Source organism: Chrysochloris asiatica, unplaced genomic scaffold (assembly GCF_000296735.1).
Source record: "Chrysochloris asiatica unplaced genomic scaffold, ChrAsi1.0 scaffold00124, whole genome shotgun sequence".
Classification (NCBI taxonomy): Eukaryota; Metazoa; Chordata; class Mammalia; order Afrosoricida; family Chrysochloridae; genus Chrysochloris; species Chrysochloris asiatica.
This window is the reverse complement of record NW_006408642.1, coordinates 2,055,704-2,064,738: the sequence shown is the minus strand read 5'-3', so window position 1 is coordinate 2,064,738 and position 9,035 is coordinate 2,055,704. Positions and strand designations below refer to the sequence as shown.

General features: G+C 41.6%; 1 protein-coding gene and 1 pseudogene across 1 annotated transcript in view; both read left to right on the top strand.

Moving 5' to 3' along the window:
- ULK4 (unc-51 like kinase 4) overlaps positions 1–9,035 on the top strand; it is an 892,765-nt gene that overhangs the window by 250,566 nt on the left and 633,164 nt on the right. The gene's annotated exons all lie outside the window — the stretch shown is intronic.
- Positions 4,235–5,556, top strand: LOC102837614 (annotated as a pseudogene).

Below are 9,035 nucleotides of genomic sequence, written 5' to 3'. Positions count from 1 at the left end.
GACAGCAGGGAGTGATGGGGCTTTGGATTCCTCCTGACCATGCCTGCTCCGTGTTCTGCTGGAAACCCTCGTCAGTCTGCACTGCACACGCATTGGCATGGGCTTCATCCTCCGGCTCCTGAATCACCAAAAATGGAACAAAGGTTCACGCCCAAGACTCTCAGTAGAGCTTAAAGATACGTGCCCAGTTTTAATTGGATTATTTGTCTTTTTCTTGTTGAGGTGTTGAAGATTTCTATACATTTTAGAGATTAGTTCTTTGTCTGATATGCCATTGCCAATTTTTCCCCCCAGTCTTTGGGTTCGTTTTACTGTTTTGGTGAAATCTTTTGATGCACATGAGTGTCTAATTTGTAGGAGGTCCCAGTCGTTGAGTGTGTCTTTTGCTGTTTGTGTGTTTTCAGTTATGTTTGGTTCATTTATGTACTTCTGCCCTGTGCTAGGGCCCCTAAGTTTGTCTCCATTTTTTCATTCATGATCTTTCTAATTCTAGGTTCTACATTTAGTTCAATGATCCATCCACCTTTAGTTCTTGTTTGTATGTGATGTGAGATATGCATCTTGTTTCTCCTTTAAGTTTACAGAGAGTCTCTGCATTTACTGAAATTTTAGGAACTATGACTTGTTTAAAATGATACGTCATTAAATCAACTAATTTTGAATATTTTTTACATATATATTTTAATGGAAAGAATCTAGCAGATGAGTAATGCACTATTTTATGATTGACAAAGGGAGCTGGAGTAAGACGCAGGCCTGTCATTATTTTTCCTTGGTGGCATTGTGTTATTAGTTAGAGGAAGATGTCCTGGTGGTACAAAGGTGAAGAACTTGCCTGCTAATGTAAGGTTGGTAGTTATAATCCACTCAACAGCTTTGCTGTCAAAAGACTTGGTGATCCACTCCTGTAAATGTGACAGCCTAGGAAATCCTATGGGGCAGTTTAACTCTTTCAAATGGGGGTCATTAGGAATTGGAATAGATGTGATGACACCTAAAAACAACATTTCGAATTTAAGGTAGGAGGCAGCTTCAGAAAGTTTGTGGAAAAATTCCAGTAGCTTTTAATTCAGTTTTTCTAAGAACTTTTTGAAGCGCCCACTTACAAGAAAAAATTTTGTCAGTTTTTGGCCTCTTTAATATTCTTGTTGAAATTACCATTTTCTCGGCAGTCTGCATGTCGTTGTTGTTAAGCACCACTGAGTTTGTTCTGACTCATATTGACCCTGTATAGTGTTTCTGAGGCTGTAAATCTTTGTGGGAGCAGAAAGCCTCATCTCTTTCCCTTGTAGTCCATTGCTTACGCTACAGAGCTGCTACAGTCTGCTTATCATTATGTCTAATGGTGGGAACTTAACTTTTTAAAACAGCTTCCTAGTTGTTCAGTTTTCACAAATAATTTAATACACTTACTCCTATTCCTGATGTGACACTGTAGGGTTTGCACTGGACTGTGAACCACGAGGTTAGCAGGTCAAACCCATAAGCCGTTCCTCAGAAACTCTATACAGGTTTGCTATGAGTCGGAACCAACTTGATGGCACTTAAAAAAAAACAACTGCAACAACCCCCCATTTATCAACATGGTTAGCTTCCAAACACCAGGTCGTTATGTAAAAACTGGCATTATGCAAACATTATATAACTTCCTTACGTGCTGCATTCTGTAGCTTCTCTGCAGACATGACTTTAATGATGGCCAGACAGAGGTGGCAGAAAAGGATCCTGCAGGCCATAGTCTGCTGTTGGGAATGACTTTCAACCCTCCCCAGTTCACAGTGCTCTTCTGCTCCCCTGACCCTTGCCTCCTGTGCCCCTTTGCACCCTGGATTTACCCCAGTCTGTTCTGTTGGTGCCTCTGGGTTCTGTGCCCCTCAGGAGTTCATCTCCTTTCTGAACCCCCTTTCCTCCAGATATGTCCACTGAAGAGCCGGCAGCCAGTCTGGCTTCCTGCATCCCTTGGTACTCACCTATCAGTCTCAAGCCCTTGGGGCTGGACAGGCCGGGCCCTCCCTCCCAGCTCGAGTTTCCCCTAGTGTGTAGGGACCACTCCCAGGCCCACCGTCTCTTGCATGAGTAGCCAGTTACCCTCCCAGTACTGCTTCTCTGTTCCCTGGAGCTCTGGAGCTCCACCCTGAACTCTTAGGAGCCATCTCTGATCTAGGGCAGCTGCTTCACCTGCTTTAGCAGCCTGCATGGGCTCCGCTGCCCCAGGCCCCATACTTCCTGGGGGCCTCCACCTGCTCCTGCAATGCAAGGCCACCTTCCCCCTTCTGGTTGCTGCTTGGTGGGGTCACAGCCCCTCCCTCTGTACCACAGGTCAGTCCTCAGAGCCCGTACAGAGTGGATGGCAGATCCAGTCCACTTAGTTTGATAACCCCCCATTTCCAGGTTGGGCTCATGACTTTGGCCTCTCCGTTCCTGCACTGCCAGCATCGTCCCCCGCCCACTTTCCCTGCTCGTCATGTTGAGCTTTTGCCCACTGTGCACCCCTGCATGCCCTACTAAGGCCTGGAGCCTGTCTGCCCCAGCAAACTTGCTTGTCCCTGAGATTGTGTGGAGCCTCCCTTCCAGATGGTGCTGCCCTCGGTGTTTGCTCACACTGTCCCTTCCACCTAATCAACCAGGGAATGGGATCTGCAGCCTCCAGACATTATCACTATACCTCCAGATAGTAAGAGTTTTTTACTGTTGTTGAAAATGTCTCTCCCTCACCCAACCCCAAGTATTGATTTGGAAAGTGTCACTCTACAGAGTTCTCACACAAATGATACAGCTTTCAGTGACAGCTCTGGACCCAATAGCATTGAGAAGATTATGTGATTATATGCGCTGAGGAAATCAGCTCAGTATTTTTGTAGAAAATTTGAGGAATTTAGCAGATCTCCTCAGGATCTCCTGACACACTCTTGAGATTGGCAAGTTGGCTAAGACTTTATTGTATTCTTTCTTGGTTTATTTTCCTAGTCTTTTAGACTGTCACATTTTTTTTAGATTGGTGTTTAAGGATGCCTTGATACTTTTACTGATCACAATACTGGTCATTTTGTGTTTCTTGAAATGGTGGCTCTAACCAAGAAAAAATGAGTGAATTTTGAGTAGGATATATATCATATACTTAAAATATCTTTTTAAAGTGTATATATGGTTGCCAGTATGTCCACATATTTTGTATTTTAGATTGTAACTATAGTTAACATTAGATTATATTTTATTACTGGGAAGATTATTCAGATTATTGTCATTTCACCCATTGCCTACATATATTAGAAAAAAATTAAAGGATAAACCTTATATGACAGTGAGTTCCTTTGGGGCCAGATTTAGGGTGGCAGGAATGCCATGACATACTTGTTTTGTAATATCCTACAGTAATAAACATGTCAAGGTTTTCCTACAAACTGTTGAGTATGAGCAAGTGGGGTTAAATCAAGATGGCAGTGTGGGTTAGTAACTATTTGGGAGGTTGTGTAGGAAAGGAGAAGGATAATTCAGAAAGAACTTTGAACTGCAGAATCCAGGAATTTGTAATAAACTCCCCATCTCCCTGAGCCCCCATTCAATATAGAAAGCCTAGCAAGTAATTCTGAGTTAAGTCACTGCAGTGCCCTTCCAGGAGTCTTCACAAAATGCAGTGTGTATGAGTACAAGAAGATTGGAACAATCAGTGTTGGCAGGAGTGATTTAAGTCCTTCAAGACTGTAAAAAAGAACCCAACAAAACAACAATCCCTCACTATAAAAGGACATCATGTTTGATAAAGTCGAGGGTCAGTGAAAATGAGGGAAACCTCAGTGGGACTGATTGTGACAATCTAGCAGTGTAATCAAACATACCACCCATCATGAAGATGGCAGAGGACCACACAGTGTTTTGTCATGTTACACACAGGGTCTCCATAGCTCAAGCCATCTGGATGGCCACTGTCAACAACCAAAAGACTGGCAGCACTCCATCCTTGAAAAAGCACATTACTGTGTAAAATTAAGTGTGATGGAATCCTGAGGCTCAGGGAGAGAAACGATATGTAGGGGATTTGAGATGGAACAGCTCTGGGAAGGTACAATGAAGCTGGCTCTAAGATCAGTTAAAATATTTGTGAATATTTTCACTTTAACAACAGAGAAGGAACCCTCCCGTCATGAAAACAGATGCATTTATACTAGCCCAATCCCTTGTTCCTACATGGGGACATCTTCCTTAAGAGTGTAGGGAAATTGATTTTCTAAGGATCATGTCTGCAAGTCAGGATCCCCGATCCAGAGTCAGGGGTCTGGATGGGATATGGCCTGAAGATATCATTGAGAGTGACTGGAATGAAATTGCTGATAGCTTCTATGGCATGAAACTCTGAGTCCCTGCTTCACAGCATCTGTGCCTATGCTTTTGAGAAGTCTTCTGCCATTTTTCCTTGTATTGATGGTTATGATGTGACCACTCAAGCGCAATCTGGGACTGAGTAAACAGTCACATTTGCCATATGAATTCTGCAGCAGATTGAAATACATCTACAGGCCACCCCAACCTTGGTCCTGGCTCCCACTTGAGAATTAGCCCAGCAGATGCAGGTGGTAATCGCATTGGGAAATTACATGAGCACCTCCTACCATGCCTGCATTGGGCCATCAATGTGCATGCTGAAGTGCAGAAGTTCCTCGTATCATCTCTGGTAGCGTAGTGGTTATGAATCGGGCTGCGAGCTGCAAGGTCAGCAGTTTGAAACTACCAGCGGTTCCGCGGGAGAAAGATGAGGCGGTCTGCTCCTGTAAAGATTCATATCCTCAGAAACCCTGTGTAGGGTTGCTATGAGTTGGAACCGACTCCACTGCACATAACAACAACAATAACAACTCTAAGCTGTATGTTTGATATGCTTAATCGGAGATACTTATCTCCCAGATACATCAAGATGTTTGTACTGGATGAAGCTGATGAAATGCTATGCTCTGGATTCAAGGACCAGATCTATCACATAGTCCCAAAACTCAACAGCAGTGCCCAGCTAGTTTTGTTGTCAGATATAATGCTTTCTGATGTGCTTGAGATGACCAAGTAGTTCATGAAGGACCCATTTCAGATTCTAGTCACGAAGGAAGAATTGACACTGGAGGAATTCCGTCAATTCTACATCGATGTGGAATGTGAGGAGTGGAAGTTGACACACTGCATGATTAGTATGAAACCTTGACCATCACCTGGCAGTCATCTTCACTAAAACCTGGAGGAAGCTTGATTGGCTCACTGAGAATATGCATGCCCGAGATATTACTTTTTCTGCCATGCAGGATATATGTACCAGAAGGAACAAGATGTGATCATCGGGGAGTTCCATTCTGGTTCTAGCAGAGTACTGATTAGCACTGACCTACTAGCAGAGACATTGATGTACAGCAGGTTTTATTAGTTGTCCACTATGACCGTCCCACCAACAGGGGAAACTATTTACAGAGTTGGTCATGGTGGTCATTTTGGCTATAAACAGGGTGACAGAAGAAGACAAGAGAACTTCTTTGAGACATTGAGGAGATGCCCCTCAGTGTGGCTGACCTCATCTGAGAGGGGCTTTCTGTCCTGCTACATATACATAGCCCTGGCCAGCACTCAGTTCTGCGGGGTGAAGGAAGAGCAGTAGGAGCAGAGATGGAAGAGGGAGCCCAGGGGTGGACATCTTGTCATTTTTATTTTACCCCCTTCGAATAAATGTCACTTTTTGAGACAAAAGAAGAAAAAAAGTATAGGAAAATCTATTTCACTTAGACACCCAAACATAGAAACACTGTGGTCAAATCCTATAAAAAGATCGTGTAAAGGTAAATTATTCTTAATAGCATCCCAGCGGAAAATGAGGACATATTAGGAAAAATATAGAGCCAAAGCGTATAAACACTATATTCTAATATTTCAAAAAGACCTAAAACAAATTATTAAAATAATGGAAGCTATTAAAGAACTGTGCAAATCAGAAGTAGAAAAGCTCAGAAAAAGTTTTCTAGACTGCAAGAGGATTTAAAAAGGGCTGGTCTGTCTCCAGAAAAATTAATCAGCACAAGAGTAAATAAGTACTATATTACTTTCATTTTATATGGGAAATAGAGATTAAAAAGAAGAAAATTTAAAAAGAAATAAGGAAAAGATGGAAATAAGGAAACAATCCAATTGAAAGGGCTAGTTATGGAAGATAATCCAGTATACAAAGGAGAAAATGAAATCACTGGAAGGAAATAATGATCATGAACTGTATTTCATACTGTTTCCTAGAAGGGTTTGTTCATGATCATTTATGGGAAAAGGTGATCCATACAGTATTTTTCTATAATAAGACTAATGTACAAATTGGAAGCGCCCACAATGTACCTTGGAAGATTAGGCTATAATAGCAACACCAAGACATTTTAAAGAAAAGTCCTTTGGGCTTTTGCACAATGACCAAGTCACTTATAAGGAAAAGGCATTTCTATTGCATCACACTTTTCAACAATGACACTTACTGACAGAAGCCTGTAGAGTATGGCACTTAAGATTCTTAAAGATGTGTTCCAAGTATTGTATGTGCAATCAACTTGGATCTTCAGTTATAAAAATCACAGACAGATGTCTTAAAACATGCAAGAGATCTGTTTCCATGAATTTATCAGAGAATGAGCTTTAAACCATTAAGAAATGTTTGGCTAAACCTAAGACTAGAGATGTAATGATTGTTGAAGGTGCCTACCTTCAGAACTAAAACTAAATAATGAAAGTAAGTATGATGTAATAGTATGCATTCTAAATCTGTACTGACTGTGGGTAAGAGTGTGTGTGAGAGGGAGGGAGGGAGAGAGGAAGAGAGAAAAAGGGAAGGAGAAAACTACATATAAAACATAATAAGCTAGTAGGCCAAATCTATAAATTTATAAATAATTACTGATGTTACTTAACAAAACAAAACAAAAAGCTAACAAAAAACTCGATGCCAGATTTTTGCTGTCAGAAAACTCCTGCAATTCTGCTGTATTTTAAATAATTGAGCCTAGAAAACTCCTACCAACTTGGGAATGCTAGTTACATAGTCTTATACACCCACTTCAGTCATTTTTCCCTGAGTTCTGTGACCATGAATGGACTTCATAGCTGGATAATCAGTAATGCACATTTTGGACTTCATATAATTGGCTTTCGGGGTCACTGAAAGATTCAAACATGAATTTTTAAAGTCCTACTCTGTTTCACTGGAGGGTTTGTTCATGAGTGTTGGTGAACAGTTCTTTCTGAGTGGTATTGACACTGACTAGAGATGCAGCCTTTTTAAAGTTTTGCTTTACTTATTTATTTTGACATTAGCTGTGATTTCGTTTTCAGTTCAGCAACCTACTTTGAATGCAGCAGGTGCTTCAAGTTCTGATTTGACTTAAGTATTTTGACAAGTAATACAACAGTGTCATTCAAGATCAAAAGGACCAAGTTGAGAAGGAATGGGAAGGAGGGTGGAATGGAAATGAGAACTATAAGAAGGAAGTAAGATTCAGGGTAAACCGCTTTCTATGACTGAAACACATAGGGAACACACGAACAGTCTTGTCTGCTCACTGGTGACTGTCCTGTTATATTTGTGACTGGAAGTGGGGAAGTGCACCATTCAATACATGGACTGAGATTGGCCATATTCCATAGATACCTAGTGACCTTGAGATGGGAGAGCTAAGAGGATGGGCTGGCTGATTTTAAAGTTCAGGGAGACATGTGAACTCCCAAGCCCAAGGACACTGACAAAGCCGCTGAGTCCTAGAGTTACAAGTGAAGCAGCCAGCTGGTTGAAAGTGGGGAGACCTGTGTGAGAACTCCTAAACTTAAAGATAGTACCCACTTGATCTAGCTTGGATGGCTTGCTGACCAGAATTAGATTAGGTAAAAATAAAGAAGTAAGATACAGGGATCAAGCTATAGCTTGATAACTGGACCTTTGTGTATGGATGAAACTGCCCCAAATTCCAGTTGAATAGGGAAGGATTCTTCATATTAGGGATCAAGCATGCCTCCTCAGTACACTGGGTTGATAGGGACGGGCACCTTAGACTTCGGCTACCAAAATTGTGGGGCTTTAAAGGGTTCATGAGAGTGCTTAGTGTCAGAATAAAGGGACTAGAGCAGAAGCCCTACTGAACAGTTTTCCTCTTGTCCAGATGGGTCTGTTTTGTGATGAGGGGGGTTAGGATTTTATGATTCAATTGTGAGAAATGTTTATCAGGTCTAATGGCAATTGTCACAACTGTAAATGTAAAAGAGGTGTAACTAAAAGGGGAGGAGTAGTTAATCTGTCATTTCAGGAACAGAGAACCCTCGGACCATCAAGAGAGAAGAACATGGGAGGAGTGAGGGATCCTAATCCGAAAAGCAGCAACAACAGAGATGGTGGCAGAGGCACTGGCATGGAGATACAGAGTAGCAGTGGACTAACTATAGGTCCATGGACTGAGAAAGGCAGTGTGCCAGAAGACAGGGGGCTGGCTTGCAAAATGTGCCCTTTGGACATTTAAACAAAAATATTTTTTTTAAAGTGTGTCATATGTTAAAAAAAAAAGGGGGGGAGAATAGAGTTATTGTATCAAATCTGTTCTTCAGATGATCTCTTAATTCAGGTGGGATAAATTCAAGGTCATATTTTGCTTTTCGTGGACTTGTTTTCATTTTCTTCAGCTTTAGTTTGAATTTGCATATCACTAATTGATATGCTTGATATGTAATTGATATGCTTGAAGACTAAGGTGTACCTGACCCAAGCCATGGTATTTTCAATAACCTCATATGAATGCGAAAGCTGGACAGTAAATAAGGAAGATCGTAAAAGAATTGATGCCTTTGAATTGTGGTGTTGGAGGAGAATACTAAAAGTGCCATGGAATGCCAAAAGAACCAATAGATCTGTTTTGGAAGAAGTACATCCAGAGTGCTCCTTGTAGGCCAAGATGGCTAAACTTTGTCTCTCATACTTTGGACATATTGTCAGGAGGGAACAGTTGCTGGAGAAGGATGTCATGCTGGGTAAGGTGGAGGGTCAG